This window comes from Myotis brandtii, unplaced genomic scaffold (genome assembly GCF_000412655.1).
Source record: "Myotis brandtii unplaced genomic scaffold, ASM41265v1 scaffold206, whole genome shotgun sequence".
NCBI lineage: Eukaryota > Metazoa > Chordata > Mammalia > Chiroptera > Vespertilionidae > Myotis > Myotis brandtii.
Window position 1 is genome coordinate 1,103,720 of NW_005357691.1, and position 9,033 is coordinate 1,112,752.

Sequence of the window (9,033 nt, forward strand, 5' to 3'; positions counted from 1 at the left end):
GGGGGAAAAAGAGGGACATCTGTAATAATCTGAATAAAGATTTAAAAATGTATATATAGAATGAAAAATGATACAAGAAAATAGTATCCATAAAAAAAGGACCCTGTGTGAATAATCACAATAATGTACCCAAAAAATGAGGAATATGACTCAGGAGAAAAAGGAAAAACCTTGGCTTGCAGTAGGGACTTTCAGTCCTTTACAAGATGCTGATCTAACATAAGGTGCTGGCTCCCTCCCCAATTCCAGCCCTAAAGATGACACATGAGAAAAACTGACAGATGAAATCTGCTACTTATGCAGCTTTTACCACATGCCAGGCACTATTAACTCAGTTAATCTTCTCAGCCAATGCTATTAGATATTATGAACCCCATTTTACAGATGAGAAAACAAGTATAGAGAGGTTAAGTAACTTCCCTAAGGTTACACAGCTGGTAATGCTGGAGCTGAAATTTTAACTCAGTTTCTACCTATAGCAGTGGTTCTTAACCTTGGCTGCACATTAGAATCACCTGGGAATCTTTTTAAAATCCAGATTTCTGGGCCTCGTCCTCCAGAAATTGTGTTTCTTTGTTATGGGGTGGGGCCACATTAGATTCCCAGGGGATTCTAATGTGCAGCCAAGGTTGAGAACCACTGACCTATAGAGATGAGTCTGGGGCAGGGATGAAGGTCAGGGGAGAGTGGCCTAAAATGGTATAGGGGCAGGCACCATTACAGAGATGCCAGGAGAAATTTCTAATTGTGCCCTCCCCCCACACTCCATTCCAACATTGCTGAGATCATTCTCTACTTCATCACCATGGCAAGACAGAGAAGAGCAGTTCCCAGTCAACAGGAGCTGTTGGAGTGGAGAGCATATTACATGTGCAGGCCGTGTCAAATATACACTGAAACCCCAACCCTCCATCTTGAGCTAGGAAAAACAACTTAGATCTTCAAGGCAGGAATTTGGCCAAGGTTTCCTTGAGGAATATTAATAGCCCAAGAGGAAAAACCTAAAGGCATTGGAATCAGGGGTTCCCCAACAAACAATCCCCACAGTTAAGTTCAAAGCCGAAAAGCCTTCAGAGATTACAAACATTTTAATCTCCTACTCTTATAATCATAAGCATGAAACCAAAACTTTCCATTCATTTTAGGAAAGCCTCTAACATGGAAGATGGAGTTTGAGGTAGAAAAAACAAATAGCAATTACCTTAAGGGGGGAAAACACTCTGCAGGAAGAAAACTTTTTTTAAAAAGTAGTATCTTTACAAAATTTACTATAAAACTACAGTAATCAAGATAAAGGTAGACATACTAATAAGAAAAAGTACAGTAATGTACCTAGGTATATATGGCTCCTACAAATATGCTGAGATTTTCAACAAAAGATGCTAAAATAAATGGATATCCATGTTTGTTTGTTTTAAAACATTTTTATTGATTTCAGAGAGGGAGAGAAACATCAATGATGGCGCATGACTAGTGAGCTGGACTGGGACAGGTCGCATCGTGACCACCCAGGTGGCAGGGACGCAGGGCCAGCCGCTGGGGTCGGGGGAGCTTTGAAAACTTTATTCATTCTCATTCTCTCTCTCTCTTCCACCTAGCAGTCAAGAAGGATGGACTCCCCCACGATGTGGATGAAGGGCTGTCCCTTAGACTTTTAAATTTAACTAGCCAGTGGCCCCTGGGCCAAAAGAGATTGATTGGCTGCCTCCTGCACACCCGACTGGGGATCAAGCCTGCAACCAGGGCATGTGCCCTTGACTGGAATCAAACCCGGGACTCTTTAGTCCAAAGGACGATGCTCTATCCACTGAACCAAACAGGCTAGGGCTTATATCCATGTTTTTTAAAAATAAGTTTCAAATCCTACATCATAAAAATATGAAAAAATGGATTACTAGTATAGACCTAATAAACATCACTTTCTTCCTTAATCTTCCCTCTGACAGCTGTCAGTCGATGTATGTTTCTATTTTATTTTGATTAGATTCCACATATGTGAGATTATATAGTATTTATCTTTTGCTTTGACTGGCTTATTTTTACTCAGCATACTTTCCAGGTCCATCCATACTGTTGCAAAAGATTTTCTTTAGTCGAGTAGTATTCTATTGTGTAAATATACCACAGCTTTTTTTATCCACTCTATTGATGGGCACTTGGGTTGTTTCCAGATCTTGGCTATTGAAATGCTGCTGCAATGAACATAGGAATGCATATATTTTTTCAAATTAGTGTTTGGAGTTTCTTCAGATATATTCCCAAAAGTCAGATCACTGGTTCAAAGGGTAGTCCTTTTTAATTTTTTGAGGCAACTCGTTTTCCAGTGGCTGCGCCTGTCTGCATTCCCGTAACAGTGCATGAGATATCTCATTGTGGTTTTAGTTTGCATTTCTGATTGACATTGAGCATCTTTTCCTACCTATTGGCAATCTGAATGTCCTCTGAATAAGTGTTTATTTAGGCCCTTTGCCCAGATTTCTAATTGAGTTGTATGCTTTGGTGTTAAGTTCCTTATATTTTCAAAACTAACCACTTATCAGATATAGCATTGGTAAATACGTTCTCCCATGCAGTGGGCTGCCCTTTCCATTTTGTTGGTTTCTCTTGCTGTGCAGCTTGTTTGGTGTAACCCAGCCGTGGGCAAACTATGGCCCTCGGGCCGGATCCAGCCCGTTTGAAATGAATAAAACTAAAAAAAAAAAAAAAGACCGTACCCTTTTATGTAATGTTTACTTTGAATTTATATTAGTTCACACAAACACTCCATCCATGCTTTTGTTCCGGCCCTCCGGTCCAGTTTAAGAACCCATTGAGTCAAAAAGTTTGCCCACCCCTGGTGTAACCCCATGTTTTTTTCCTGTATTGCTGAGTTGTCTGAGATTTTATGGCCTATTTTCTCTGAAGATTTTTATGGTTTTGTGACTTTTAAGTCTTTTATCCATTTTTAGTTTATTATGTATGGTGTTAAGTTGGTGGTCTAGTCTCATTTTTTTTTTACATATACCTGTCCAATTTTCCCAACATCATTTATTGAAGAAACTGTCTTTATTCCATTGTATGCTCCCGTCTCCTCTGTCAAGTATCAACCATAATGGTATGGGTTTATTTCTGGGTTCTCTGTTCTGTTCCACTGATCTATTTGCCTATTCTTATGCCAGTACCAGGCTGTTTTGATTACAATGGCCTTGTAGTATAGTTTAAGAAACATAGACAACAGTGTGGTGATAGCCAAAGGGAAAGGGGGAGGGATAAATGGGGATGCAGAGACTTGACTTTGGGTGAACACACCAGACAATATGCAAATACTGAGTTGTTCACTTGAAACCTATATGTAGAAGACAAAAAATCTTAATGACCTCAAAGTAGACAGTTTTAATAGGTCACAAGCAGCAATAACCACAAAGTTTGATAAATTAAATTGCTCATCAATAATAGACAAGCCCCAGCCAGTGTGGCTCGGTTGGAGCATCATCCCATGCACCTAAAAGTCTCCAGTTCTACTCCCAGTCATGGCACATACCCAGGTTGCAGGTTGGACCCCTGGCCAGAAGTGCATGTGTGTGGCAACGGATCCATGTTTCTCTCCCTTCCTCTAATCAATAAAAACATATTTTAAACAGACATCCTCAGGTGAGGATTACAAAAAAATTAGGATGAAGACTAGGAGAAAATATTCACAACACACATTATCTGACAATAAACTTGTATCCAGAATACATAATATTTGCAGTATTTAAAAGATGATCCAGCTCTGGACAGTATGGCTCAGTTGGTTGAGCATTGTTCTATGCACCAAAAGGTTGCTAATTTGATTCCCAGTAAGGGATCATGCCCAGGTTGTGGTGTGCTGGAAGCAACCAATCATTGTCTCTCTCCTCTCTCTAAAAAAAAAAAAAAATTGAAAAAAATTAAAAAGACGATCCAGTTTTTTTGAACTGACAAAACACTTGGACAGTTTGTGAAAGATATACAGATGGCTATAAGAACATGAGGAACTGCCCCATTATAAAATACAATGTGACATACTGGATTGGATCCTGGAACAGAGAGGACAGTAGTGGGAAAATTGTGAAATTTGAAGTTTAGTTAAGTCATATTCCAATGTTAATCTCTTAAGTTTTGACAAATGTGCCACAGTTATATAAGATTAAAATCAGGACATACTGGGTGAAAGATATATAGGAACTCTATGCTATCTTTGCAACTTCTGTAAATTTAAAATCCCAAAAAGTATTTTTAAAGTGCTCAGTATCATTAATCAAGGGAAATGCAAATTAAAATCATAATGGAAAGACAAATAACCTATGTTTCATTTTATGTGGAGAGTAAAAAACTAAATCAAGAACAAAATAAAACCTCATAGAAACAAAGTACAGAGGCATAGAAGCATCGAACAGACCAGACTATCAAACCTCAGAGGGAAGGCAGGGGAGGGTGAGGGCAAGAGATCAACTGAAGGATTTATATGCATGCACATAAGCATAATCAATGGACACAGATAATAGGGGGGGTGAAGGTATGTGCTGGGGGGTGGGAGAGGTCAATGGGGGAAAAAGGAGACATATGTAATACTTTCAACAATAATTTTTAAAAAACCTCAAAGAAACAACAAACTTATGGTTAGAGGTGTAGGGGAATGGGTGAAAAAGGTGAAGGGTAATATATATAATCAATACTGTGATAAGTATGCAATGACAGATGGTTACTAGACTTATTGGTGATCACATTGTAAGGTATATAAATATTGAATCACTAAGTTGTACACCTGAAACTAATATTGTATGCCAACTAAACTTAAAAATGGTTAAAAAGAAATAGATCAATAAATGTTGGAAAGCAACCAGAACTCTTCATAAATTTGTCAATAGCTCCAAACTGGTAATAGCCCAGATAACCATCAATAGAATGGACAAACTATGCACATAAAGTATACACTGAAATTCTACTCTGTAACAAAAAAAAAAAAACTACCCATAATTATAACAATCTCAAAAACATGCTGAAAGCAGACATAAAAGCTATATTCATGTAGGACTTAATATGAGGTTATTAAAATATGCAAAAATATTCTAGTGATATAATCATTGCTTCTCTGGGGGTGGGAGATGCTGTTGACTGGGATGGCATTTTTCTGGAACTGATTATGGGCTGAGGTTATTTAGAGAATGACAACACTTGGGCCTTTTTCTGTCATCCTAATTCTCAGTAGTTAACATTCCTTTTTCATGTGGTTAAAGTTCCATGCAACTGGCTATAACTCAAAGGCAATACACTATTTTAGGTGCTAGGAAAGTTAATTCGTATATTAGGATCCACAAAACGGAAGCTGCCCCAGTGGCCTGGCCCATGTCACAAATTTAAGCCTATATTTATATGTAACACCTGTCAAGGAAATCTTTACACCAGGGGTCCTCAAACTTTTTAAACAGGGGGCCAGTTCACTGTCCCTCAGACCGTTGGAGGGCCGGACTATAGTTTAAAAAAAATAAAACTATGAACAAATTCCTATGCACACTGCACATCTTATTTTGAAGTAAAAAAACAAAACGGGAACAAATACAATATTTGTATTTGCATGTGGCCCGCAGGCCATAGTTTGAGGACCCCTGCTTTACACCAATCACAATCCTCCAACTCAACTTTAGCTAGCTCACCTTAACCTAGGTAACTGGACCTGGTAATACCTCAGTCCATGGTTTTCCCTTGAATAAAGGACAAATGTTACAAGTTGGTTTGGCATTAAGTATCAGGTCAGATGTATATATATAACTGCCAGAGAAACAAAATTGTGAATACAGAAAATACATTAATCATGTGCTGATTTAACAGCAATGCTGAAGGACTTTAGTCCAAGGAGGATTCACTGCCAACTGAGTTTCCATACCAATTTTCCCGAGTTAAGTAAGCAAGATTAAAAGCAGTACAGTACATCTTTGCTATTTTAATTCCTAGTTTGTTATTCCCCCCATTTCATTTCAGGGTAAGGATTAAATGAAACCATCCAAATTACCTTGATGCCTACCTGGAGCTCACTCCCCAAAGAAACAAAGTCCAGTGACAGCAATAGGCCACCTCAGTAACTATGTTACTTAATAACTGCTCAAGTGCCAACAGTGGATGAGAACTAGATTTGGGGAAGGGGCCAGGTTAATGTCATATTTAAAAGTTAAGTGGCCTGGCCAGTGTAGCTCAGCAGTTGAGAGTGGACCTATGCACCAAGAGGTCACAGTTCAATTCCTGGTCAAACCACATGCTGGGGTTGCAGGCTTGAGCCCCAGTGGAGGATGGGGTGGTGGTGGTGGTTTGCAGGAGGCAGCCAATCAATGATTCTCATCATTGAGGACTCTCTCCCTTCCTTTCAGAAAAAAAAGTCTAAATAAATTCCTTATTGCAAATAAGAACCCAGGGCCACAAAAATGAATATTAAGTTTTATTAAGTTTCAAATACAAAACATTCCAAAAAGAGAAAAGTAATCTATAATACCTATGTTCTATATTCAAATAAACAAGGAAAACACTATCATTCTGGTTTTTTTTTTTACAGCCAGTATAAAGCCAGAAATATCAAGACCAATTCTTTTCCAATGAGAGCAGAATTAAGTCTGCTGGGTCAGTAAACTACTTGCCAAATGGCTGTCTTGGTCATTTAAGCATACTTCCTAATTTGAATTTAGTATTGATATTTACTATAATTAATCTCAATGTTCTACACTATCTTCAAGATATCTAAATAAAATCTCAGGACTCAAAAGCATAAGCCCAAGTAATTTAAGATTATAGAATTGAGGAAGACAGCTATATATAAGTGCAACAGCCATTTAAAATTTGGCCAATACCCTCATGGTCTGTGATTAAGAGCCTGTCAAATGAGGGTTACATCTTTTTTATTATTTCCCACAATCACAAATGTTGGACATGATAGTACTGCTATTTTATTATGCAAAAAATCTTGAGTTGATTTTTCTAACCCAACAACTCAACTCTGTTTCCTTTGAGAACAGTAGCTTTTATACTATTGGCTCTGGAGTCTCCAACATAATGAAGCTGTATTTGGATTTGTTTCCAAGATAGGAGGTGGGGGTAACATAGGCTAACAAAAATACAGTTTAAAAAGCCAAGTGGCCCAATTTTGTTTCCAGTTTTTAAATGTGCTTTCAATCATTTCAGCCATGTTTCCAGTTACTTTAGTTTCCAGATACTACTCTTCCCTTTAGTTTTGTTTTATGACTTAGTCCCAGTTCTGGATAATAAACAGCAGTGTTTCACTTGCTGAAAATCAGATAAGAGCTACTGCTTATGCCTTTCATTTTTTCTAATTAACTTTCTGACACTGATAATTAGGAAGTTCTAAAATAAAGTTGTTCCTAATGACTTTAGCTAAACAATGAAAGCCAAAGCTATAAAATCTCCATAAAGAACCATGAGCGCTCACTACCTCCACTTACCAATTTCCTTAATTGCTCCTTTCTCCATCTGTCAATTATTATTTATCTACCACTCCCTAGTTAAGAGTGCTAACCAACACTGATGCCTTTGTCCAACAGGAACCCTTGAAGGCAAAAATCTATTGCTTGCACCAAACCAATTCTGATGAGCACTGCTTATGCAACTGTTGTGCCTTATGCACATTCTGCATTCTTCTGCTTCAACAACTCTGTAAAATGAAAAGCATGTGATCAGGTCAATTACTCCTCCTTACCTAGTCTTTAAATACATGCTATTTTGTTGCTTTAACTGACAACAATGCATTTGCTTTAAGTTGTAAACTCTAAAAGCAACCATAAATACCCAGTACAATTCCTGTAAGCATCAATTTAGTGTAATCAAGACTATATAACTATCATTACACCAATAAAATTGTTTTTCAAACTGGGAACTTAGCAGCTGCATCTAGTCTCCCTTTAGTGGATTTGTACTGTGTGCTGCAATCAACCAGGTACTGATAATAGGAAACTTGCTCATATGCCAAAACATAAGCTATACATCTGCAGTCAACAACTGCTTATGCAGAAAAAGCACTAACAAATTTTATACACTAAAAAATAGCGAAGCATTACATGACTGAGCCATAATGGAAATATACCTGTGTTTAAAATAGCTTCACCCTACATTCAAATCAGCAGTTAATATGCAAGGTGTTGCATATTACAGCACTTAAGTTGATCCCCGCTTTACAATGTGCCAATATCCTAACCATGCTAAGTGGCAAACCTAGTCTTTAAACCTGTAAAAGCTACCACGCTTTTGAAACTTACCTTAGCGTTTGATTTCTCTTGCTGCCAGCTTTAGTCAGCTTTATCTAGTGTGAATAAATCAGCATTCCGTGACCATAATCCTCAACCTGTAAAAATTAAATAGGTAACTATATCTTTAGTCAGAAATACTTCAAAACTTGCCTATAACTTACTGCCCCCTGTGCCAGAAAGAAAAGGCAAGTTCAGACTTGCAGCTTAAGGTATTTCATGGTCTATTTCTCTTAAGTGGTGGAGATTCACTGGCTTGGGATGGACTGGAATGGCTTAAATGGTTAAGTTGCATGGCTTATGGATTCTCATTCTGTTCCAATGGTGCACTGCCATGTTAAATCCATAAGTTGAACGGACAAAACTTATTTGAAGGAATATGTGCAGTACAAGGATTTTTAGTTGGAGGTCTTCAAGTTTACTATATTCAAGAGCATCTTTTTCAACTTCGTGGCTGGACCTGGGTCATGCTGCCTCAGGTTTTGCTTTTTAAAGACCACTTGCAAATAGATTTTCTCCATACAGTGTAGTTTCACAGAAGTAAAAACAAGTCAGGCATCCAACTAAATGTCAAGTTTGCAATGGCTTACAGGGGTAGGGAGAGGGGCACCCCAAACTTAAGCCATTTCCTATATTGACTAAAAAACTAATTCAAAAAATGTTAAAATATGTGAAGCATGTTTAAAGGTCTTCATCAAAAACTTAAAAAGTTACCCCCTCCCAAGCCCCAGGTGGCTATTGGTAAACAGCTGTATTAAAGGCCTTTAAGTGTCATACATGCTTAAAAAAA